Raw genomic sequence first — 27,576 nt, forward strand, 5'->3', positions numbered from 1 at the left:
AGTGTACAATTCTTTCTAATCTATTAACATCTTCCTCCAAATCCTGTTTCTGCTGTTTAATGACATATGTCTGAATACAGACAGTGGAAAAATGTCAGTTTTAGTTTTACTGGATCTCAGTGCAGCATTTGATACAGTTGACCACAACATATTACTCAAACGACTGGAGAACTGGACAGGTCTTTCAGGAACTGTACTAAACTGGTTCAAAACATACTTAGAAAACAGGAAATACTTTGTATCAATAGGTAACTTCACATCTGAGCAGACAAGTATCACATGTGGAGTTCCCCAAGGTTCCATCTGGGGACCCTTTCTGTTTAACATTTACATGCTCCCACTGGCACAGATTATAAAGAACAACAAAATAAACTGTCATAGCTATGCAGATGACACACAAATATATATCACAATGTCACCAGGAGACCGAGGCCCCGTACAATTTTCTCCAGCTAAACAAAAACAAAACTGAGGTAATAGTCTTTGGCGCCAAAGAAAAACGATTACAGGTCACCAGAGAACTTCAATCTATACATCTAAAAACCACAAACCAGGCGAGACATGTGGGTGTAGTGATGGATGCAGACCTAAACCTAGAAAAACACATTAAGACAATAACAAAATCAGCTTACTATCGCCTCAAGAATATTTCAAGGATAAAAGATCTGATGTCTCAACAGGACCTGGAAAAACTAGTCCATGCATTCATCTTTAGTAGGCTTGATTACTGTAACAGCATCTTTACAGGTCTACCTAAAACATCAGTCAGACAACTACAGCTCATTCAGAACTCTGCTGCTCGAGTCCTCACTAAGACCAAAAAAGTGGACCACATCAGTCCAGCTCTGAGGTCTTTACACTGGCTGCCTGTCCGTCAGAGGATAGACTTTAAAGTTCTGATGCTGGTCTATAAAGCTCTGAATGGTTTAGGACCAAAATACATCAGTGACCTCCTGACCCAGTATGAACCTTCCAGATCCCTCAGGTCATCTGGATCCGGTCTTTTATCAGTTCCCAGAGTCAGAACCAGACACGGAGAAGCTGCATTCAGCTTTTATGCTCCTTATATCTGGAACAAACTCCCAGAAAGCCTCAGATCAGCTGAAACACTCAGTTTATTTAAATCCAGGTTGAAGACTCACCTGTTCTCAGCTGCATTTGAATAAAGCACCAAATCCACACTTTTAAGCTTAAATTTCAAAACTTACATTCAACTACTGATTTTATCTACTGTTCTGATTTTATCTGTTTTGATTTTATATACTGTTTTGTTTGTTTGTTTGTTAATTAGTTAGTTCGTTTGTTTGCTTGTTTTTGTTTCTAATGTCTCTGTAAAGCACTTTGAATCACCTTGTTGTTGAATTGTGCTATACAAATAAACTTGCCTTGCCTTGCCATCAGAAGGGCTCAAACCTCCTGCTGTTTCTACTGGACCATAAATTCTACTTTATGATCATCTTCAAAAATAAAAACGTGAGTTTATTTGTGAACTCTGTGAAATGTGTCTGATGTTTAGTTTGAACCAATCCTGTGTCAGCCGCAGCCACATCATTGCCACACATACAAATGGGTGTGTTCCTGTTTAGACCTGCTGGCTGTCAATGGGCTTCATTCCATTTCAGACTGCCGGTGGTCGGCTGTGATCTAAACTCAACATGGCTCCTGTGTTAGAAGAGCCTCTGATTTTAAACTTTGCACATTTAATAGTTTCTTTCCAACACTGTGGAGCTACCAGCCCAGTATATGTAGCCACAGTAGATGGAGTTATCAAGCTGACTGACAAACATCAGGACTCATGTGATCCCTACATGTGGACCTTTCACAGATGGATCCAAGTGCAGATTCAACTCTGCATTACATTTGACTTCAGCTGTTACACACTTTCTAGCTGTGTCACTTCCTGCTTTTTGGATCAGATAGTTTATTCATGTCCACAAATGTTTGGCTGCATGTTTTTATCATCTATATTTCCAGTCTTCATACAGCCGATATTTCATGTGAACTCCAACCTGCCAGCTGCCATCATGTTTTCAGGGTTCATTCAGTGTTGAAATGTAGGACAAACAGCAGCACATGTTCTCTAAATGTTTGCAGTCATTTTAAATGAAGCTGATACTACATGAGACATTTTCCATATTTACTGTCTTTGAACAGAGAATAATAAAGCCAGCAAACATATACAGGCTGTGCAAATACAAACTTCTGTGGTGCATTTGATGACCTGCAGAGGAGAACAAGTCGGGCTTTTCAGCCCTAACACAACCTCTTTGTTCTCAATACTACAAAACCTTCAAAGGCTGATATGCAAGTTTGCATGAATCACCAACACAGTTGTGTTTGTTTCTAGTATAGTTATAAATAAGCTGATCAAATATCTGCTGACTGATTAGATCCAGTATCTGTTACAGATGAACTGGATATCACAGCGCATGTTGTTGATACGTCATATCAAACTAAACCGTGTTGCTGGTGTAAATATCCTCCAATAAAGTCAGATGAGGGCTGCTGTTGCCAGGTAACGATGATGTCACACTGGATCTTCTGATCTTTAGCATCGTAGCGCTCGGAGTCTGATGTTGGCTCATGTGTTGTTAAACACCAACATGACGTTCTACCAGAGGTGGGACCAAGTCATTGTTTTGCAAGTCTCAAGTAAGTCTCAAGTCTTTATCCTCAAGTCTCAAGTCAAGTCTCAAGTAATGTCAGGCAAGTCAGAGTCGAGTCTCAAGTCACTGGTGTAAAAGTCCAAGTAAAGTCACAAGTCTGAAACTTTGAATTTCAAGTCCTTTCGAGTCTTTAAAAAAAAAGCGAAAAAATAATGTTGCAGTTATGCTAAATGTAAATATTAGACCATGTAATTTTAAAATCTGTGTTTTTCTCAACACATGACAAAATAGTGAACTTAGAAAATATACACAAATTGTGAAATTGCACCTCTTTAAAATGCAGCTCAATTAAACCTAGCTCCAAGAATAATTTTCACCGACAGTTCTGAGATACGCTGCATGTTATTCTTGGATGCGGTTGTAGGACCAGCTTTAAAATCGCATGACAAAAATATCATACACATTAAAAAGAACTGCATCACCAACGTAGCCTGGACAACATTTGCTAGTTAGATGAAGTCAGTTATCTCATTGTAGCATATTTATATGCATATTTATAATCATACGGTTCTTGGAGTGAGTGCATACACTCGTGAAGTTTAGTAACTTCAGGTCACTGCAACAAGTCCAGGTACAGTTTACCGACGGATGGGTACAGGACCTTGAAATGCACCGAGTAGAACGAAAGACCATCGTACGTATCATAAGTTTACCAGTCTCACAAATTGTCGTCATAAATACACATTCGTTAACCGTTTATTAATAGGACCTTTGAGCTCAAGGGTAATTAATTAGTAGTGGAAATCATTTCTGGTAGCATCACAGAAATGTAGCAGTGACAATAATATTGTATGCTGTAATCGTACTGGGCAATTAGTGATACAAAAAACCTGTTTTATCCTGTGAATAAAAGTATATGTTTTTGTTAATGTACCATAATAACAGAAGCGAAACACAATATTGTGTCAGGACAATTCACTATTTATGCACAATAAATAAAGGAGCATAGCGCGACAATTTCTGTTCAGCGCCAGACTTGCTTGTAACCTATATCACTAATTATGTTATGAAAATGACGTATTAACTACTAAAAAATACTGACCTTCGTGTAAATGCTTGGAGCAGACTAACCTGTGAGCTGGAGTGTTCTGGGACGTTATATTTGATCTTTGAATGGCTGCAATCCAGGCCATCCGTCGCGTCTTTGTTACTTCGGAAACATGGCTTGAACAATTTCTCTTCAACGACGTAATCCGATAACAACCGATCTCTTTACCCGTCGGCTTCCCGTGGCTGTCATGCAACCGGCTATTGCAGTTAATAATACAACGGCTTCTTGACATTTTTGTGTTTCTTTTTATCGCTGTGTGACTGATTTCAATTGAAAGCCTGCGTGCGCTACTACCGCTTGCCACGAGTTCCCAGAATCCTTTGCGGTTCTACCCGTGAATGACGTCACATTTTCAATCTCTATATAATATGCATGTTAAATTTTATATTTTGGGTAAAATATCAAGTCTTTTCAAGTAAACCGGTTCAAGTCCAATTCAAGTCCCAAGTCATTGGTGTAAAAGTCCAAGTCAAGTCACAAGTCTTAGAACATTTTTTCAAGTCAAGTCTAAAGTCATAAAATTAATGACTCGAGTCTGACTCGAGTCCAAGTCATGTGACTCGAGTCCACACCTCTGCGTTCTACTAGTCAAGGCCTCACCTTAACCCACTGATGCTGATCACACAGACCCACTAATAGAACTGTTTTATCAGGGTTTGATGCAGCGTCAGCATTAATGTCACATTTAATCAGACCACATTTACATTACAAGCCCACTACAACCATATGAAACTCCAAAGTGTTCAAAATTAAATAAATAAGTCATGATGAAATAAATAACTATGTGAATAAATAAGACACAGATATGTAATGTGAGAATGATATTGTGAAATAATTGAACACATTTTGAAAAAAAGCTCATTATTGTGAAATATATTGCATTCTGCTATATAAATTTACTTATTATTGTGAAATATTATTTCATGATCATTATTTTTCACAATAACAGAGATTATTCCTGAGGCATTTTATTTATTCCCAGCCATTTTTAATCCAAAATGTCCTTTTTTTCAAAGCCAGTCTTTATTTCAAAATCCCGTTTTTCCCAATGGCCTATTTATTTCATTATTATTACACATTATTTGACCACGAGCAATCTTTTCTGGTTTGACGCCGTCTTTGTAGCCAGAAACCAGCTCTCTCCTCGGCTTCCTCCACTACACGCTTCCCCCACGCCAGTCTCCTCCGTCACTATAAAGGGGAGAGTCATGAGCTCCATCACCCTCACCTGTGCCGTCCAACGTCCCGCCACCAGCCTCCACTGCAGCAGGCCAGAGACCACACCCCTGCCACAATAAGTAAAAGTATATCCTTGCTGTACCCTTAATGCTAAATGTGCTAAATTAACCGCTGCCTTTGCCCCTTTGGGATTATTCTTATGTCACTGGGATGTTGACCTTTGACCTTCACATTAGAGAGATGGGCAGACATAATTAGTGTATGAATTTTAAAGTAACAGGTAATAAAGAGAGTGTAGCAAATGTAGTCAGGTTTATTACTCTGTATCACACATGAGTGCCCGAGGGAGGCGGGGCTGACTGGGGAGACACAGGAAACAGAGAGACAGGGCTGACTCGACATGAAACGATGAAACGTGGGACACGGGAACAGAAACTAAACACAGGCTGAAATGAACACTGAGGGAGGGAGAACTAAGATTACTGAGCGCCTGATAAATAAGAAGAACAAAAACCAAGAAAAACAAGAGTCAAAGAAAACCAAAAACACAAAGCATTGGGCCAGGACCCACTGCTGTGACATTTATATGTGATAAAAACATTAAAAACTGCTCAGATGTTGAAATCTTTCTACGTATACTTTAGGTTCAGCTCTCCAGCCTGGCATTTGGTTAAGCATGATTCAAACATTTGATTTTGTTTAACTGGTTTTAATTATAGTTACTTTTTGTCAACATTTGTTGCAGCATTTAAAAATACATCATTTATTTTCAAACTTTTATTTGATTTAGAGCATCATATTTGACCAACGTAAATGTTTTAATTTCATATAAAATAACTGAAACAGTGAACTAAATATCTGAAATCTTTCCTTCCTTAAAAGTTATAATCCTACTTAAGTTATAGTGCAAACGCTTAAGCAACAAATATACTTGATGCTAAGTAATTAATATTTCCCTTTGATGTTGCAACTATGCGGTCTCTTCTGTCTTTAAACAAAATAATATTTTCCAGTTACAGAAATCATAAAGTCCAAACTAAAGTGCTACTGTTGCTATATGCATTTTATATAAATCATGGATGATGGTCCTGACATGAAGGAAGAGAAAGTTACAGGTTGCATCCTTTGACTTTGTCTCCGTGCCTTTGGGCGATTTTCAGAAGGACAGATGTTTCTGTTCAATTCTTAAATCAATTTTTTCAAACACAAACACTATTTTAAAACTTCTAGAGAGTAAAATATTCATGATAATTATAATAACAATAATAAAAACAAAAGCTCTCAGATCCATCAAACCAAGCAGCAGAAAGAACAATAACTGAAGAGAAAACTTTAACCTTGTAGACTTCATTATGTTCCAGCTGCTCTACAGACGCTGTGACCTCGAACTTAAGCAGGTCGTAAAGTATGTGCAGCTCAATAACTTCATAATCAGACCCTGTGGTATTTAGGCAGCAGAACAACTAAGAATAACAACTACAAATAATGTTTTTAGGTTTCTGTTGTACTGCAAGGTTCTGTACAGGAGAACCAAACCAAGAGCAAATATTACGTCTCATTTACACCTGAGCACGAAGAGCCATCATCATTTAGCAAATTGAATCATCTTTGTTTAGATGCAAGAAGAATCATATAGAAATGAAAAAGTAGAAATAGAAATCCAGAGCAAAGATATCCTCTAATTCAGCGTAGCACATGTGCAGCTGCTGCGATTCACGTAAGCATTCGGCTCGTCGCTGTTGCAGATTTTTCTCTCGCTGTTCTGGCTCACAGCGCTGCAAACACAAAAATAAATATCCCCAAAGGTGTGAAAGGGAGCTAATTAGTAAGAGTATTGTTACTCTCCGCAGGAGTAGTCCAGCAGTAGAAATCAGTCCAATAACAAGGTGTGTAACATCTAGCAGGGTGACAGAAATACCCAGGGTAACTTCTAAGGACCTCAACGTCTCTCTCACATTGTGTTTTTTAAACATGCTTCCATTTGTCACTTCAGTCTTTACTCTGAAATACAGGAAGAGAAATCATGGCTGAAACAATTTCTCATGAAACCAGGGGTGTGGTCCAACAGTCAGTTTGGTGAGGAAGGTTCCTAACTGAGAGAAGTGACCCAGAAGTATCTGTGTAGCAGCCACAATGAATCCAGATCATGAGCTTTATTAACTGATCAAAGTCTCTTCTTTCATCTTCTGTATCATTCAGTTTGCATTGTAATGCCCATTATTGTAATGCTTTTTTAAGACCAGCAAAACTTTATTTCACTTTGGGTTAGCTGGGATAAGTGATGGATGGAGGGAATTTTACTTCAGCCACAGAAATCCTAAACAGGAAGGAGGAGCAGAGTTACAGTGGATCACTATCCAGCAGGGAAACAAGGTTTATTTCAATTTCTTGGCCATGAGTGAGATTTACTGAGTGGGCAAATTAGGGAGACGACACCATCAGATCCCGAGCCCTCCATGTGTTAATCAAGAGACGGCTGCTGTGCTACATCCATAAATAATGAATAAATTAGGAGCTAAAGCTGAAAGGACAGTTTATTTGTACCATCTTCACGTGAACACATTCAAGAACATCACAGATGAAGAAACATTAAAAACTTCCACACTACATAAAGCAAGAAAAATAGTTTTTCTTTCAGAAAAACAGAAACATCAAACATCTCCAAGACTCTCTTTGAAAGAACTAAAAACCTTTGTTCTCATGGTCCAATCATGAGTGAACTCCCCGATGAAGCCTTGTGTGCTAAAACATGTCAGAGTTTTAAAGGTTAAACATGAGTTTCCAAAACGTTTTGCTGGAGAACAATGAACTATTTGACTGAGTTTCAATCATTTACAGATGAGCAAAACCAGGACAGAGAAAAAAGGACAAAACTGACTCAGTAAAACAACAGAAAAGAAGATCCCATGTAGATCTGTATTATGTAGAAGTTCAGCCCAGCAACAAGTTCAGTTCAACACAAGTTTAAATGATTCTATCTGAACTCTGTGGAGCCTGATCTCAAACTTTTTGAGTCTGACACAGAAACCAGAGGATCTTTCTGTGTCTTCAGATTCACTGTGATCCAGTGATGGGAGTGATTTCAGCCCTGAGTGATCGCGCTGATGTTTGCACAGAGCAGACAATGAGGTGAATGTTTGGGCACATTGGTAACAGTGAAACAGTTTATTAGTAACGTGGGATCGTTTGTGTGCAGAGTATGATCTGAGATTCCTGAAGCTCTTGTCACACTGGTCACAGCTGTAGTTTCCTTCCATGTGTGCACGTTCATGCCTGTTACAAGTACTTGAATGTGAGAAGCTTCTGTCACAGTGTCTGCACTTGTGTGGTTTCTCTCCTGTGTGGACTCGTTTGTGTGATTTAAGCTGACCTGCAGTGGTGAAGGATGACCCACACTGATCACAGAGGTGCTTTTTAACCCCACTGTGAATCAGTTCATGTTGTTTTAAATCACTTGATGTGGTGAAGCTTCTCCCACATTCTTTGCAGTATTTCAGTTTGTCTCCAGTGTGTCTACGTTGATGTACTTTTAGGGTCTTTTGCTGACTGAAAGTTTTTCCACAGAGGTCACAATGAAAGTCTTTCCCACCACCACAGTGATGACAGGGTCGAGAACTGGATCCATCTGTGTCGCTCTGCTTCTAAACAAAGACACAAAGACAGTGTAAGTCAGTCCTTCAACATTTGTATCCTGAACGTCGCCTGAAATAAAGAGCATCTCTGCAGACGTCCAACTACATTTGACTGTTTCAGTTAACACACTCAGTTTACTGGGCTGCAATAACTACAATACTACCACCATAATACTACAGTAATACTAAAATCATAACTGAAAGGAAAATCTGAATAATCACTCAGAGCTGCTTTTCCATGCAGTAGAATTGCTAACATGCTAACACAGTTTAATGAGCAGAGTTGTTCCAAACAGTCAGGCTAAAATGACAAGATAACAATATAAATACATACCTCACAGTAGCTGCACTTATAGAGTCTCTTTCTGGTGTGGATCTGTTTGTGTTCTCTCAGGTGATGTGGAGCTTTAAAAGTCTTCTCACACAGGTCACATTGATAAGGTCTCTCCTCAGTGTGGGTAAACATGTGTCGTTGTAACTGTGCGTCTGTTGTAAAGTATTTGCCACACTGTTCACAGCAGTACACATCATGTCTGGTGTGAATGCGTAGGTGTTCATTTCGGTGCCCTCTTTGGCTGAAAGTTTTTCCACAGATGTCACAGCTGTATGCCTTAATTCCAGAGTGGGTAACTAGATGCTTCTGTAAGTGGCTACTGTGAGTAAAAGCTCTGCCACACTGATCACAGCTGTACGCTTTAACTCCACTGTGGATGAGTTGGTGTGTTTTTAGGGAACCCTTCAAGGAAAAAGACTTTCCACACAAGTCACAGCTCAACGGTCTCTCCCCAGTGTGGATGACCTGATGCTGTTTTAGTGAAGCTTTCAGAGTAAAACCCTTCCCACACAAGTCACAGCTGTATGGCTTAATTCCAGAGTGGGTAACCAGATGCTTCTGTAAGTGGCTACTTTGAGTAAAAGCTCTGCCACACTGATCACAGCTGTACGCTTTAACTCCACTGTGGATGAGTTGGTGTTGTTTTAGGTAACCCTTCAAGGAAAAAGACTTTCCACACAAGTCACAGCTGAACGGTCTCTCTCCAGTGTGGATGACCTGATGCTGTTTTAGTGAAGCCCTCACAGTAAAACCCTTCCCACACAAGTCACAGCTGAACGGTCTCTCTCCAGTGTGGATGACCTGATGCCGTTTTAGTGAAGCCCTCACAGTAAAACCCTTCCCACACTCGTCACAGGTGTGTTTTTTCTCTCCCTTTCTTCTGTGAGGTTTGTCGGCCTCCTGAGAGCGCTGACTTCTGGCTCTATGTTGGTCCTGCAGTGACAGAGATACAAACAGAGGCAGTGAGTGAAATGCAGTCGTGGAACAAACTCAACCTTCAAACTCCATTAACACTAGTTTTAAACCTGAAGGTGGAGCGTGGCACCAAACACCTTAAAGGTCTCTTATCCCCACCTGCTGGTAGTTCTAACACATTACATCCAACCTGCTGTTAAAGATAATTCATGACTGTTCAAACACTAAACTCATGCACACACACACACACACACACACACTATTTTATAATTTAGATTATTTTGTTGTTTTCTATTACATATTTCTATAATTTGTATAGATTTATACAGAATTATTCAGTGATAATAAATCCTATGTTTGTTTATTCTAAAGGAACCCCGTTAGCTTCCACAACAGATGTTGCTCGTCTTCCGTCAAATACTCACATAAAATATTACACAATAAAGTGGATTCAAGATATCCACATAATTTCACTCTTACATCCACAGTGAGGTTTCACAATTGTTCAAATATAAGCAATCAATAATAATAATAATAATAATAATATTTCTCTGTCAGCCTTCTCGGTTACGAATCGTCTTCTGCTCCTCTGTCATGCGGCGTCCCACAGGGCTCAATTTTAGGGCCACTGGGTTCTATCCTTAGAAGGCATGGGATCTCATTTCATTGTTATGCCGATGACTGCCAACTTTATTTGACACTAAAACACATGGATGGCATCTCCATAAAACCTCTCTTGACTTGTCTAGATAACATTAAAGCTTGGTTGGCTCTAAACTTTTTAAATTTTAATGAAAAGAAAACAGAGCTGTTGGTGTTTGGACCCAGTGGTCCCTGTGAGTCCTCCCCTGTTGTTTTAGGATCCCTGGAAGTCTATTTTAAATCTGTGGTTACTGACCTTGGTTTTAAGTTGGACAGTGATTTTAAATTGGACAACCAAATCAGAGCAGTGGTGAAGTCCGGTTTTTATCATTTAAGGCGACTGGCAAGAGTAAAATCTTTTCTTTCGAGGCAGCACCTTGAAACAGTGATCCATGCTTTTATTTCTTCCCGCCTGGACGACTGTAACTCACTTTATGTGGGGGTCAGTCAGTCGTTGCTCTCACGTCTGCAGCTGGTTCAAAATGCGGCTGCACGACTCCTAACAGGGACTCAAAAAAGAGAGCATATAACCCCCGTGCTAGCCTCTCTGCACTGGCTGCCTGTGTCTTTTAGAGTTAATTTTAAAATTCTTATGTTTGTTTTTAAATGCCTTCACAGTCTTGCCCCGCCTTACCTCTCTGAGCTTCTTCATCTCCACACACCCTGTCGGTCTTACAGGTCAGCTGACCAGCTGCTCCTGGAGGTACCGAGATCCAGAAGGAAGCTCAGAGGGGCGGGGCCTTCTCTATTGTGGCTCCAAAGTTATGGAATGATTTGCCCATGCACGTTAGAGAGGCCCCTTCACTGTCCACTTTTAAATCACGTCTTAAAACCCACTTTTATTCCTTGGCTTTTAACCTCAGTGAGACTTAGTTTCTTTTTTAATTGAAGTAGTTATTTAATGATTTCACTCTTCTTTTATTTGTGTTTCATTTATATCTCATGTAATTTTATTTTACAGTTCCAATGTACAGCACTTTAAAACAACCACAGCTGACACAAAGTGCTTTATAAATAAAGTTCATAATGTTGATGATAAATATCAATAACATTGAGGCACATTACACAAATTTCAAAAACAAATCATGTCTTACAACATTTACAACAACTAAAAGCTCTGTAAATCGGCTTTTAAGTGTTCATTGAAGTTTTGAATAATTCTCTAATTTTTTAAGGCAACTTATTCCACTTAAAAGTTGCTCTAAATGTAACAGTTTTACAAAACGTTACTTTTAACTCGAGCATTTACTAAATTGCAGCTTGTTGAAAACTGTGTAATATGATGATGTATTTCATCTGGATACTGCAGCTGAGCAGAATAAATGTGGTGTGTTTAACAGAATTGCTTTCTTTAGAACTACAAGTAAGCCATAGAATATTTTAGCCTGTACAGGAAGCCAAGAAAGGTTATTATGCATTTTATCAATATTAGTATAGTATGAACATCTTCACACTAATCTGGACGCCTTATTCTGGACTAACTGAAGTCTGTTAAGATCTGTCTTATTAGCTGCTGACCAAATGATTGAACAATACTCCAGATGAGACATTACTAGTGCATTAATGACATCTTTCATAATGAAGAAGTGATACACAAAGAGCATTTCATAGCCATAGCTATGCCTTGTCGGCAGAGTTATGTGACATTAGTGATGTTTGTACTTTCAGCGTTAACGTGGTTTTAAAGCCTTTAAAATATACGCCGTTCAATAGTCGACCTTCATCTGACAGAGAATGTGATGATTTTGTGGATAATTAAAGTCAGTCATATATCCACAAACACAACAAGCTGAAAGTCAGTGATGCTGCTCGGTTTGCAGTCCTGAACATCACGGCACAAGCAGGATTCACTGCACTGTTAATGTTAGCTGTGTTATATTGCTGCCTCTGTTCGGTGGTGTCGAGCCAAACGCACTTTAACGTGTGTTTGAACGAGCTGACGGTTCACTCGTTAAGCTGAAAGAAAGATGCTTTAATCACAGCAGTCACACATGTGTCCACTGCACCATCTGGAACTCTTCTTGTTTACACTCGTAATAACACAAACACTAAATCCTGCTTCTCTGGTGCTGTTGTGTAGCAGTGTATACACCTGAGACTGTCACCTGTCTGTCTGTCCTGCACTCTCTCTCTGTTTCTTTCTCTCTGATTGTGGAATAAAAGTATGAACATGTGTTTATAAGTTACACTTGTGTTTGAATCCTGCAGCTTATCACACATTTGATTTCCATGTGTGACGACTGCAAGTGTCCAGAGTGAGGACAGACTGAGGGAGCCACTGCTGCACATCATCTGTGAGGCTTTGCAGCCCTGATGATCCACCAGGACAAACTCAGCAGTGTGTGAGGAAGAGGAGGAGGAAGAGCCAGCAGCACAGAAATGAAGCCCAACAATCATGTTTCACAGTCCTGTGGTCTCAGCCTCAGATACTCATCAAATCACACAGAGCTCATGTAGAAACAAATGAACTAAATATGTTCTCCTTCATTTCTGTCAAACAAAGCTGTATGAAACGTTTCCAGCTGTTAGTATCATGGTTGCTAGGCAACCTGGGCAGCGCGACGGAGGCTAGACGTCCCATTTCACGAGCCTACGAGCCTCGCACTTCGGCCTTAGCGGTCTTTGAGTACGTGGCCCTTGAGGACTTTAAAGCTGCAGAACCTGAATCGGGATACAGCCATGATGATCTCCAGCCTCGTGCTCGCCAACATTCTCACCTGAGTTAAGAAGACGATCACTGAAATGGTCTCAGCAGGTCCTTTGATGACAGCAATGAAATGCAGTGGTAAGGCTTTTTGGGGATTAAGTTCGTTTTCATGGCAAAGAAGGACGATGCAGTTCATCTGATCACTCCTCATAACATTCTGGAGTGCAGGCAAAATGCTATTATAAAAACTTAAGCAGCAACTTCTCCAGGTTCCAATATTTATGCAATTCTCAAACCTTTTGGCCACGACTGTATAACCTCTTCTGAAGTTTAGTGGATATTATACATGGTTATGCTCAGGATGTGTCGGCCAGTTTCCACTGGAAACGCCTTTTGGTTAAACTGTCAGCGAGCAATTTGCATTTGCACTGTTACATTTTTATATAACTTTAATGCACATAAACAACAGCTGCTTGTTTCAGTGAAAATACATTGATGGGTTTTTAATAAAGTTGTGCAGCTGTAAAGTATTTTGTCTGGTGTCAATTCTATCGTCAGCTACATCGTTATGGCAAATGTTCAGATGTATATGGTGATAAATATCTTTGGTCATATGGTCCTGCTCTGTCTGTCACCTTCTGTGTTGAGCTCATTGTTTCCTCTGTAGTGGCTGAGCTGAGTCCAAGTAGCTGAAAATGTTCCTCTGCTGCTCCGTCAGACTCTCCTCCTCCTGCTGATCAGCTGGGACACAAAACAGATCTTTGTTAGGCTCCACACTGCACTGAAGAGTCAAAGTGTCTCATATGTTCATCTGACAAGTAAAAGAACACATTTTTGTTTCCCGAGGTGGGCAACTTGTTGGAAACAAACACAAAAGCTTTGAGCACTGATACCTGCCATTGCTGGCATTGAAAGATGCAACGCCAGCAATGTGGATTGTCAAGACTCAAACCAATCATCAAGCAAAGACAACAGGGATCATTTGTTTCTGTTTATTTAGCATTCACAGCATTTGTAGTTGCCTTCTGTGCAGGGGAAGTCCACGCACACTGTGTGGTACCGCCATCCGCAGAAGGTGCATTCAACCTCTGTAAGAGAAACGAGGTTGTCTGAGACTGAAATGATATTCACTAAAGAAGTGGTGATTTGTAAACCTTCACATTTTGATCCGGGACGTACTCTGCATGAAAACAAGCGCTCACTCTTCCTGCTCAACAAATGACACGGGCGGAGCCTTATACCACGTGATACAGAAGCTGTGCCGTGTGATGCTAAAATTAGCAGGGAAACAACAACGGAGAGCACGTCAGGGATGACGAAAAAGTGACAGGAGAAAATCCGTCCCGGTCAACCACCCAAACATCAATAACGGGAACCTTATACAGCGCTTCCCTATACACGTCGAACTCCCGCAGGCACAAAGACATTACGGAGGCTATCACTTATCACCTGACCAAAGATATGGCTCCATCAACACTGTGCAAAACGAGGGATTTAGGAAAACGATCAACACCCTAGACAAACGCTACACAGTGCCGTCCCGCAACTATTTTTCTATTGTTGCACTACCTGCTCTGTACACGCAGCGTCGAGCAACGGTGGAGACGGAATTTCAAGCAGGACAACATTTTGCTGCAACAACAAAACGTGAGACATTTGTTGTTTTATGTTTATTTATTGTTATGAGAGAATCATGATCTCAATTCTAAGACAAAAAATCGTGATTCTCATTTTATGCAAAATCGTGCAGCCCTAAAATTAACACAAAACTGTTGTTTCACCAGAGAAACACACATGAAGAGAGAGAGAGAGACAATAACAGCTACCAAACAGTCGTCATAATTCGTCACACAATGAGAAAAGGACAAATCAACAAGTAACAATGACTAATTAATATTAAAATCTGTAACATAATGTATTGTTTGGAGTTTAGTCTGATTGGTTCAGGATGAGCTGCCATTATCCAATCACACATCTGCTTACCTGCATCTTTTCTCTTTTTTCTAACCTGAGCACCTGATGGCTTTGAACTTTTGTTGTCCATCTTCCATTGGTTTGAATTTTGCGCTCCAGTACAAACACAAATCCCCCAACCCGAGGATCAGCACAATTAACCTAACAGACCTACACCTTAGTTCACAGATTCACTTTGTCTAAGGTTGATTTCTGGGATTTCACACAACCCAGGATTCAGATCGTGAATCCATGATGGGCTTTATATATATATATATATATATATATTTATATATATATATTTATATAAAGATTTACATCATTATAAATGAAATGCGCTCTACTTGGAAGCAGCCGGCCCCGCCCCTTTTGACGGGTTGTGTGAGCCTTTAAATCATCAAACTGTAAATTAAATTTAAATTGTTATTGATCCTTTACCCCGAGTCCTAAAGTGTAGATTTATTTTCTTACTCTTCTTATATTTATTGTTTGTTTACTTGCACCGCTGTAACTGCAGCCTCGTCGTCTCGTCTCTCTATATGCTGGACTGTCTGTAGCGGAGATGACAATAAAGTTTACTTTGACTTCAGCAGCGCGCAGGCGCACCGAGGGCTCTCGCGCTCACTTTATAGAATTTAGAAAAAACATGGGTGCAGATTATAAGTCTGTATCATAATATCTGTTTGTTGTGTTGTTTTTATTTTGTTTTGCGAGTTGGTTATTAGATGCCGCTCCAGCCAGCCAGAGACTCCCCGCCGCCCCGCCCTCTCCTCCCTGTGCCGCCAGCAGCAGGCGCACCTCGCAAACGGAGGGCGCCCTTACTCCCAGCAAATGGCTGATAGAAAACCGATCAGTGCCTACGAATTTCCCAATATGCGCTGGCATGACGTCGGGGAAGCATGGGTACGACCGATTATTTTATTTTTTTCTTGCCAATGCCAGTGATGCCCCCCCCACCACGATGCATTCTATTGGTTTGCACACTTACACACACCCAGCTGTGGTTTCCTGTTTTGCTGGACTCTGGAGAGCCCCGCCTTTAACGCTCTTCTCTCACAGAGAGCAACAGAAAACTTGGAAAAACTCCAGATTGACTGAACTCAGTTCAAAGTTACCTTGACACCTTTAGATGTGAGACGTAGTGATGGTCCGCTTGAAGCTGACGCTCCGGTGCGTGTGTCAGAAAGATCAACGCGCTGCTTCAGAAGCACCGTGTCGAGGCTTGATTCGGCTATGGGCTGTGCGTTAAACGTGAGTCTGGGAGCGCGCTAGCCGCGTGACAGAGACGCAGGCTTCTCCGCCGTTTGGGGCGTGGAGAGAACCTAGGTTCGGGGTCCGGAATCTCCGCTATTTGGGGCGTTGAGAGTTTTCAACAGAGAGCGCTAGCTGTGCGTGCAGACGCAAGCGATAGGCCTATGTTGTGTGTGTGTGCGGGCCAGACGTGGTCTGCGTGAGTGTGGCTGATTGTTGTCTTGTAATGGAGAATAAAATGTGTAAGTCTGCCTTAGAAGGAGATGTAAAATTTATGCAGAAAGTTTTACCAGGCAGCACGCAGTATGTAGGTTGTTGGTGTGAGAAATATGGATTTGAAGGGACATTAGTGGAAGTTAAGTGTAAAATGCTGGTAGAAAGAATAGCTGTAAGTGTAGCAGGTAAAACAGGTAAAGCGAAGCAGAGGAAGGAATTGCAGTTAGCAGTTGCTAAGTTGTGGCTGGAGCAGACTCAGAAGAGGAGAGAAGCACAGAATGTTAAAAGAGCAATATTGCAAGAAGTTCTTGTGAAACCTGAGGATGAAACTACAGCTCAATCCACTGCAACTACTCTAGAACAACACCGTAGAAAAGCATTAGGAAGAGCAAGAATGTTAGCAGAAAGTAGAGCCAGAGAAGAGTGTGAGAGAGCAGAGGCAGAGGTGGAGGAGAGATTAAAGGCATATTAGGAGCAGCATTGAGTCCATTACAGACTAGGCAAGAGAGGAGACAGAAAGGAAAGAAAGTGAACACAAACGTTACAACTACATATCCATCCCTGACACAACACAAAAAAACAAAACAAAAAAAAACATATGGTGTTTCTGTAACAGAGTGTGAAGATGAAGAAAGTTTTTCTCCTGATCAATTCGGCGAGTGTGAGAGTGTCTGACGTCATGGTGTGTGTGAAAGGTATCCAGCTGGGGCAGACGTGATTCTGCAGGTCACCTGCCCAGTGGACAAAAAGAAATAAAATAGTTGTGTGGATGAATGATAGCATGAAGAGTGTTTGGTGTTTCTCAGTCTGAAACAGCTGTAATGCTATTTTCTGTTTTGGAGAAAAGTACAGTTAAAGAAAAAAAACAGAGAGAGATGTGTGTTGTTTTAAGCAGTGATGAGAATAATGGAAGTGTGATGAGAGAGGAACACAAAAACATACAGAAAATGCATTAACTATACTAACCCCACATGCATATACACATACAATGATACTAATGAGACCAGACAGCATCTTAAGCATGAGATTCTGTTTGTCATCTTGTCCAAGTCACTAGTAAGATGAAAGTGATACATAGACTAGTGGACTGAATATTATAGGAGGACAGATGGTTGCATCATAGAGGAGAAAACAGAATGCTGATGAGAGGTCTTAAATGAGTGAGCTGAGTGAGCTGATTGTGAGTTTCTGGTGTGTGAAGAAGTTTTACCATGGCACACATTTAGTTACATGAGAACTAAAACTTATTATGTGCTAAGACAACAGGGTTATGCTGTATGTTGTGTGTATGGCTGATTGGATGAATGTTTGAGATTAAACTGGCTGTTGATTTGTCTTTTGTTACTAAGTTGAACCTGCCAATTGGGTTGTTACGATTTATCCCCCTGGCATGAAGAACACGTGTCATGACTTAAACAAGGCCTTTCTTTTATTTTGTTACTTTCATGGTGCACTGAAAGTTTTGTTTGATGATCTCTGTTTGAGCAGATCTGCACGATTAGAACCGAAGCGTCGGCGAGAAAACTGTTGCAAAGTGAGCTTCTCCAAAATTAAAATGGGCTCTTATTTGGGACAATTAGGAAACAAGTTCCTGTCCAAAAGGATTCAACGAGGAAATCCAGTCTAAATTATTTTTCTTTTTGAAATGACGTTGTTTTGCTGAGCGTGGAAACGAATGCGACGATAATTTCCACAATTAGCAAAAGAAGGAATCACTGAGTGAATGAGTAAGAATTTTAAAATAAATGGGGAACTGACTGACTGACTTAACACCATTGTGTGAAGTCAACCCCCACCTGACAAAGGTGTGGATGTATCTCTGTGTGTGTCTCTGTTGCAGGAGAAGGAGACCACAGGATTCCTCCTGTGGGTCACATGACTATGTGAACTCTGAAAATTTAACCTTTTTAGTTTAAATTCTCTGTCTGTGAATTTACCATGTGTGTGTGTTATTCACTAACTTGTGTTGCTCACAGACATTACTGTGAGAAAGTGTATACACCTGCGCAGCGCTAACATTTACATTTCTTTTTACAGCAGATGGTTAATCATGTGATTTGTAAAGGATTCAGCACAGACAGACAAGTGACGATTGAACAGATGTGCAGTGGTTACAGAATAGTTACATGGAGCTCATTATCTGACCACACTGTTGGGCTCATGGTGAGTGACAAACTTAAGGGAAGTCACTGATTACAATGTGGAATAACATTGAGATGTTAAATAATTTGGAACAAATTATGGGAAAAAGTAGGAGTTTAATGAGTTTAGAATAAACCTGCAATGATACTTGTCTCTGTGATGCTAAATACTTTATTACTCTTATGATCTACAGTTGGTTGCAAATGTGAAGTTGTTTTAAATTTAAGACTTTGTCTTCTGTGATACAGGAGCTGGGAGCTAAACAAGCTGAACATTTAAGTGCTGACTAATGTTTTTACACAGGGTTACAGCGAGTGAAGCTGCTCCAAGGGACAAACCCTGGAGATTGTTTTAGGGAGACTGTGCAACATTCTTGTACATGTCTCATTGGGGAGTTGACACATGGCGAAAGCCGTGTGGCGAGAGGAGTGTCATTTTTTCAATTTGTAGATGTCGTGAGATGCCATGATGAGAAGGAGTGACTGAGAGGATCGCCCATAAGATGGAAGCTGAGGGAGCGTGCCAAGCTCCAAAAAGTGACAGCGCAGAGGAGGTCCAGCAATGGACTTGTGGTTCTGTGAACAGCACAAATGCCAGGTGACTGTAAAATAACTAACAGCACTTTTTCCACAAGTGAAGCCAGTAACTTACTATCCTAAAAGATTAGCTCTAGTTGCTCGTGCTTTACCTCCATGCGTGAGATCAGTATGTGCAGCAGCTTAAGCTGTACAATGTTTCAGGAAATAGTTTATTTCACCTTTTGCCATTGTTAGTTCCAGAAGAGGTAGATGTTTACTATCGCAGACTAAACTTACATTTCTGTCACCTACAAGACACTTGTCTTTAATGTTACTGTTACTCTCACAACCACACATATTACCATAAAGTGGTGCACAATTCTGAATCTGTCAAACCCTTTTTGCCAACGGAGGAGGCCACTTCTCATGAGTGTAGAGAGCGCGAGGAGAAGAAGTGTAAGCTGAGGGATGACTTAATAGATGTGCCACTTGTTGAGGGAAAGGTTTGGTTTGTTGATGATTTGAGTTTTACAACAGCAGAGGGACAGACTAGAACAGGTTTTACTGTAGCAGACAGTGAGAGAGAGTTATCTATGTAGGACAACTAGCATGTTTCATATTTGCTTGAGCAGCAGAGATGCTAGCTTTAACGGAAGTGTGTAAAGCTGTAGAGAGACAATATACACTGATAGGCAGTATGCATTTGCTACTGTACATTTCTTTGTAGTGCAGTGAGTGAGACGAGGTGAGATAACTTCTACAGGGAAACCTGCAGAACACACCAAACTCTTGCAAAATCTGCTGGATGCAGTGTTATTAACCAGTGGAATTGCAGTTTGTAAATGTGCAGCACACATGTGAGGGAAAGATTCAGTTGCATTAGGGAAAGTTCTTGCAGATAAGATCACAAGAGAAGCAGCTGTAGTTAAACATGGTGTTAACCTTTTATCAGTACAACATCAGCAGACATGCAGGCCCACTCACCTACAGCAGGAAAACAGTTGTGACTTACAGAGGGAGCAAGCTTGCAGGATGATTTTTTATCTGTGTGATAAACCAGTACTGCCTAATAATTTGTATAAGACTGCTGCTATTTTGAGCCATTGGCTATACCATGTCTCAACAGGAGGGAGATGAGCAGTCGTTATACTCACTCTAGAATTAGTTTATACTCTAGGATTATTAAATACTTTTTAAAAAGAAAAAACTTTTTGCAGGCAGTAAAGTTAAGATTTAGGAAGACAGGCAGGACATGGTTAGACTGTATAGAATAAGTACATGAGGATTACTCCAACAGAGAATGGTCTGACTCTTGGAACACTTGGATATATCAAGCGCACTGCAAGAAGGTGACACACATCCAGGCCAGCTCGGAGTAAGTGGCAGGAAAACCGGGAACAAAGGGGGGGGGGGGGGGGGGGGAAGCCTCCAGGGCCCCTCGTCTCAATCCGGTGAAGAAACTAACTGAGCCACAGGTACTCATCAGAATGGCTGGGAATGTGCTGTGCATCTTCTTGTGCCTGTGGACCCTGAGTGGGATGACAGGAGCGCACTGGAACAGAGCAAACCACACCCAGTACCCGCATGGGTTTTCAACAACTACTGGTGGCAGTTTAAGAACACAACCGCTCACATAAACAACGAGACCAATGGTTATGCTTGTGATGCCACTGGCTACACATTCTTCTGGACTGTGGCCCTATAGCATCACTGAGAGCGAGACAGTTTGTTTGGTTGCTTTGGCAACACATCCAGGAACACTGCCAACTTTTCAACTGCTCTGAACCTGAATGGAAGGTTGATTCACCAGTAGCTGGGAAGGTGAACTGCTCTGGTAGGACAGACCTGCTCGTCTGAATCAAAGAATATGACTTGTTGCAGGACATTATACAGTTAAACGAACTGGAAACAGGCCAATTGCCTATGTGTATGAAGGACAATGGATTAGCCCAAGTTGGAGATTAACCATGGAACATGGCAACATCACCTATTCTTTTGTCTTCTGCAAGAAGGATGTAAACAGAGAAGCCTTTTGTCTACATTTACATCATGAACACTTGAGGTTTTGAGCCAAGAAGATCAAAACAGCTTGATCCAATTTCCTTTACAAAGCTTTTTCTGTGGTGACAACAGGACAGGAGAAGAGTTGTAAATGCAGATAATTCACCAGTTGACTCTAACCCCCACAGGATGCCTACAGTGAGAAGATTTGGGGGGTTGATAGGAGTCATAAAGACGGGTGTTGACCAGGCTGCAGCTTTGAAGTTAGCTGAGAGCCACATGGACAAACAATAAAGTCGACTGATGCTTTTAAATACCTATCTCTGTATACAGTTGGATTGTAGTGACATATGATTTTTGAGAATGATGATTCTTCTTGTTTGACCTTTGACATTCAGTTGTGTACTTTTGCACGACAGGAGTAGATCCGCCACAAGGCTGGATAGCTTGGTTACCGTCTGGTCCTTGGTGGCATCTTCTTTTGAAGATATTAATTCCTGTTTTTGAACTGTTGATACTGATTTGCTTATGTATAGGATGTAGTTTACTGTGCATGAATGAAATCTACACTGACACTGTCTGAACAAAGGGTGCATAAGTTGAAATTTAAGTATACAATGACAAAAAGGAGGGAAATGTTAAGTCTAACTGTTGAATGTTGCCATTGTGTTTCTTAAATTTGTATAGTCTTAGTTTAAGCAGTAGGATCAAAGCCATTCCTTTGATCCTGACCACCTCTCCAGCCACTCTGTGCTGGGGGAGGTTTTATTGTAGATACATCCTATCTGAAAGATCTGTTTCTTCTGATGTAAGCTTCCTGGGTTTATGACCCTTTGACCAGCAGACACACACACACACACACACACACACACACACACTCAGTGCATGTCATTTACATTAGGGCTGAACGATATATCGCATTTGCGATAATATCGCGACATGATCAAGTGCAATTTTCTAACCGCAAAGGCTGCGATTATACTCTGGACATGTCCAAATTCATGGGCTGCATCCTCCTGAGGCCGCATTTGTAGACCGATTACGTCACAGCGACGTGCCGAAGGCTGTCCAAATTACTACCATATCCCAGAATTCATAGCGCGGCCCAGCCAAACTCCAGTTTCCAGCAATGGCGGCCGCTACTAAGTTTTAAAATTACTCATACTAATCTTTCTGGGTCACAAAATAAACTTTTAACATATTTTCAGGCGAGAAAGTAGTTGTGTAAACATCAAATATCTGCTCGGTTTATCAAGATATCCCATATTTGCAAAAGTGCTTCGACGTTTTCAGAGGCGTCTGCTACCCACCAGCTCGACAGCTAGCCGGGAGCTCGAGGGTTACTGATGCGGCCGAGAACGGCACAACTCCCGGCACATCATTTTCAGATCACCACGGAGTTTCGCTGCTCGGGTTAAACGTAATATATAAGTCACTTAGACAACCTAAAAATGTTATTGTTGGGCTTTTTTCAGTGTTTTGTTTGTTCGTGAGTAAATCGGTTTGGCTGAGATTAAAGTTATTAGATTAGATAAAATAAAACTTTATTAATCCCCCGGGTGGGTTCCTCCTTGGTTTTCACACAGCTGACTAAACGTCAAACAGAAAACTTATTAAACAGAAGTATGAGACAGTCGAGAATTTACGCCAGTGTCTGGTTATATTTTAGATAGCAAGAAGCAGACGGCCGAGTTTAATAAACTCCACCGAGACAGCGGTGACGCTAATCAGAACTAGCCTTCTGATTCAGAAGGCTAGACCGTCCAATTTCACGCCTTTAAATTTTAAAGGCGTGTTTGTGTGTGTGTTTATACAATTGCTATTATGTTTGCACTTTATGTGTAATGTTACTGACTGCAAAGATCAGTAAGATGTGTGTATTTTTTATTTATTAGTTTTATTTATTTAATATTATTTTATAATTGAATGACTGTCTAGTAGTTCACAGATGTCGAAAAACTGAGTGTGGTAAAGCCACTGATTTTTTTTATGTATATTTCTGCAATCTGAACATTGTACTGACTTTCATTTTAATGTTTACACCAGGGTTCCTTGTCAGCACTTTATGCTCAGATGTTTGTAAGCTAAAAATAAACTATTGTGTATGTTCAAATATACTGTTGTGATTGAAGAAGTTAAATAGAAATGTCAGTCATCAATTCATGCATCACCTCATGTCATCATAACAGAGGTCTGCCTTCCAGGAAAGAACAGTTTAAAATTAATGTAATATAGTATTGGCCATACTATATGATGTATTGCTTGTCTTTGTTTAATAATACAGAAGACAAAGACCTTAAAAAATAATCGCATATCGCATCGCAATCGCAATATTGGGGCAAAAAAAATCGCAATTAGATTATTTTCCATAATCGTTCAGCCCTAATTTACATACAGTGCCTTGTCTTTGTAACCAAAGGGGGGTTGCAAGGGGAGGTGTTTTGTAAACTATTGTTTGAAGTTTGTCAATAAAAGGCAGCGAGAGGAGGCCACCATTGTGGTCATTTCGACGTGCTGGTCACAGATGGAAGGGCCTCCCTTGCGCAAGAAATCGATCGAACACTGTTGCCTTGTTTTTCTTTCATGGGAATAAGTCCTGGATACAGCGGGGTCTGAGTTTAGACCCAACAGCCGGGTCCTGCAAAGACCGAGAAGGCCAGAAGTGCGAGGCTGTGAAATGGGACGGTCCAGCCTTCAGATCTGTGTCACCGCTGTGTGGGTGGAGTTTAATAAACTCGCCGTCTGCTCCTTGCTATCTAAAATATTACAGGACACTGGAGTAAACTCTCGACCGTCTCACACTTCTGTTTCATCAGTTTTCTGTTTGACGTTTATTCAGCTGTGTGAAAATCCCGCAGGAACCCACCGATGGATTACTTTGTAGTATTAAGTTGTATTTAATCTAATAATCTAATAACTTTGATCTCAGCCAAACCATGGACTACACATGGAAACGAGCAGTTTAGCTCAAATCTGGCAGGTTTCCATCGTCTGTTTTTGTCCTGATGTCCATGAACATGAACACTGTCCCTGTCAAACACGTCCAGATAATCTGATCCAGTGTTGTTCTTCTTCTGTGGTGTTTGTGATGGAGCAGCAGCTGCTGATCCTGATGTCCTCCACCAAGGGGGCAGAAAATTCAGCTGACTGTCATCATTTATTAAAAAGATGTAACAATGTGACATAATGCAATATAATAGTGTCAGTTACACATTGTGGGTTGCACTGTGGCCAGAATGGACATTACCTCCTGCCTAATGGAAGCTGTCAGCCATCTTGCAACCATGAATTAGATAAGCAGAAGTGAAGGGATTGTTAACAACAATTTAATAATAAAATGTAATGTGATAGTTGCACTTTATTGGCTACCCACAATCGTATGAATAATAACCATGAATGCACTGCATGCTCATAGCAAGTTCTTTAGGTTTAAAGTGAGATCCTGCTTTAAAGGGCGCTTCATCTGCTGGGAATGACATGTTTCTTCTAGTATGTAAGGCTCAGCCCATCTTACTGGGACTTACTTTTGTAGGTCCACATGCTCTAAACCTGGTGCTCCATGATTGGTGCAGAAGCTTTAAGCTACTGTTAGATTATAATATTATTTTATGCCATGTTATACCCCTAATTAAAGATTGTGAATTATTATGTAGTTTTAGTTTGCATTATTCTCCTGAGTTAGAAGAAGCTGATAATGGTTGCATTAGTTAAACTGATTTGCATTGACTGAATGTACAAAGTCCCAATGTGTAGAGCACACATTAATAAATTAGTCATGTTCTCCGTGAAACTAAATAAGCTTAATCCTTAAAGACCCCTCGAATTATTTACTAGATGTTTATTTTTGAAAATTAATCAAAACCTGAGTTAAAAAAAAAAAAGAAAAGAAAAACAATTGGCAAGGCCACACCCCCACACATGTGATATAAATTTAAAGGTACTGTTGTCCTCTCTAAGAAACATCAGGACTTAGAGGAGTGGCAAGTAGAGTATGAGAGCTACAAGCAAAAACTAAATGTGTACTACAGTGTGCAAAAATGAAATACTGGGTCATCAGGGGGTTATGAGGGACATCTATAAAACTAAAAATCCCACAAACCTCGAAGTGCACTTGAAAAGCTCACACAAGAAGGTTAACCTAGCTTACCTTGAAGAGCTCATCAGGGGGAGCACACTCCCCCTCCTTGAAGAGCTCCCCCACTCAACCCGCATCCCCCGAAAACAGCTAACCCCAGATAAGGCAGCGTGATGTATCCCGAGATAACAGGACTGGGACATCTAAATAAATGTGTGAAACAATCGCCTTCAAAAAGGTTATCAATTCACTTCAACCAAAATTAGGAACACTCGGTGCGGCAAGAGTTAATAGTGATTAGTCTCAACACCCAAGGATAACCAGAAGAGCATGATTGATATGATGGAACTGAGATTTGGTTACACTTAATTTTTGCAAAACACAACTAAAACGAAACTGAAACTAAGGATTTTCAGAAAATAAAAACTAGACTAAACTAGCAAAGAATTGGTAAAAACTAATTACAACTGGAAAAAATTGAAAATCTGGAGTCGAAACTAAATAAAAATAAAAACTAATGAAAATGGCGAAGCGTTTAAAACCCTGGTGCAGAGATTGGCAAATCTGACCAGGAACGTTATAAAAGGGATTGTCAGAACAGTCAGCGTTAAAGCCACTTTCAGTCCATACTAGGATGGCATTGGACATCTTCGGGGCGGAAAAGGGTTGGTGTGACCAAGGGGTGGTTTGGCTTGTTGTATGTATATTTGAGATCATATGGCTCTGGATGGACCAGTTACCAGGGCATGGAAGGAGGACAGACTCGTTAAAGGAGGAGAAGGAATTTCCTGGGATTGGAGATCCTCTGAGTGAGTGGTTGATTAAAAGCATGCATAAAATAGAAGTTATCTGTTGTTATTGATTGGTAATAGATTGATAATTGGCCACATTTACAGCTGTATTGACTTGTTGTGGACGTAGTCGACTTCAGGTTTAAACACTCTAATTAACAGGTTGAAAATAGTGACATTAAAGGAAGAGTATGCAGCGCCACCCTGTCAGATGCCAGTGATGGTGGAGCTCACTGATGAATCAGGTGAGCTGGATTCATGGCTGATTCAAAACTAAGATCCCCCTGCTGTGGTCAGTAAGGGGAGAACAGGGGGAAATAAAATTAAAAATAAAAGAGGCATTTATAAACGTTTATGTGTCGAGTGAAACGGGATAAAAGGGTGTTTTACTGTTATTTTAAAATCAGCATTATTATTGTATGAGAATCATGCAACAAACATTGCATCGATGATCATTTATTGAAGCTTTTGACCTTATACTAACATCTGTGTTCCTGTGATTGTTATAACCTCTGATGAATCTTCTATTTACAGGTGTTAGGATAATGATATAATTTTTCATTGCAGGTGTAACCATGATCATTTTATACATATTGCAACTTGTTGCTCATTGTAGAGTTGTGCTCAAGTTAATAAGGGTTAAAAGCTACAGTCAGCGTGAATGTCTGACTGATCTATTGAGGGAAAAGGCTTCGAGCACAGAAGGCCGCACGCGCTTACAAAACACTGATATCATGTTATTTTTTGTGATCTTTTCTTGAATTATGTCCTTTGTTTAGTTTAAATAGTGGCAGTTAATTAAACGACATTTATTAAAATATTAAATACCTGAGTCAGAACATTACACGCAGATCACCTTAAGAGTCTGGGAAACTTTGTAGCTGCCTAACTTTTTTTTGAATGTTCTAGCTCTGTTGATTTGACACATTGGAATGTGTCAAAAAAAGGGGGGGAAAGTTGAGCTTTAACATCAAACAAGGATTATTTGAACATTTTATAACTTCATTTGTGTCTTTAATACCTTAGGTATGGTAAAGCTTAAGCTAATAGCGGCCCGAGAAGTTTCTGGTCCTTTGTAGAGAATCAGTGAGAAGCATAGATCATCACGTCCATGTTTAAGCATTAATCATTGAAATGAACTGAATAGCGTTTAGAAGATTTGTTAATTTCTTTGTCTTGTGTTAAAAAGAGTGGTTTCAATAATTCTCAGACACACCTTGCAAAAGTTGGCACTTGGTCTTTTGAAGGTCATAAGCTTCATTCGGCGTGATGGTCCAGACTGATATATTGCAGGTATTGACTTTGAGTGCAGAGGGCTAAATGCAAACACGCTTACACACACATATGATTAGAATAAGTCCCTGGGACATTCTGAATGTTTTAGACCAATTCTGAAACACTAGAAGGTCAGTAGATAACAACATTAGATTATTAGGGGTAGGAAGAGAGGTGTTTTGGTTTTCTGTCTCTTACAGAGAAAGGAACAGACACCAGACGAGGTCACAGAGATGCGAGGATCCTCCGTAGCAGAGACAGACACAGTGACTGCCGAGACATCAACTG

At 40.4% G+C, this 27,576-nt stretch overlaps 2 protein-coding genes and 1 long non-coding RNA gene across 3 annotated transcripts in view; 1 reads left to right on the forward strand and 2 right to left on the reverse strand.

Annotated features, from left to right (window-relative positions):
* LOC146634309 (protein NLRC3-like) overlaps positions 1-27,576 on the forward strand; it is a 709,813-nt gene that overhangs the window by 602,491 nt on the left and 79,746 nt on the right. The gene's annotated exons all lie outside the window — the stretch shown is intronic.
* The window catches only part of LOC146634314 (NLR family CARD domain-containing protein 3-like), a 494,998-nt gene that overhangs the window by 160,134 nt on the left and 307,288 nt on the right, over positions 1-27,576 (reverse strand). The window lies entirely within an intron of this gene.
* LOC146634315 (uncharacterized) overlaps positions 9,691-27,576 on the reverse strand; it is a 28,348-nt gene continuing 10,462 nt past the window's right edge. Inside the window, exons 2-3 of the long non-coding RNA XR_014907028.1 lie at positions 13,702-13,807; positions 9,691-9,795 (exon numbers count right to left, since the gene is read on the reverse strand). This is a non-coding gene — a long non-coding RNA (uncharacterized LOC146634315). The remainder of the gene's footprint in view (positions 9,796-13,701; positions 13,808-27,576) is intronic.

The sequence above is a fragment of the Diplotaxodon limnothrissa genome, linkage group LG3 (genome assembly GCF_057381915.1).
Source record: "Diplotaxodon limnothrissa isolate DT_005_m linkage group LG3, D_limnothrissa_male_GT1.1, whole genome shotgun sequence".
Classification (NCBI taxonomy): Eukaryota; Metazoa; Chordata; class Actinopteri; order Cichliformes; family Cichlidae; genus Diplotaxodon; species Diplotaxodon limnothrissa.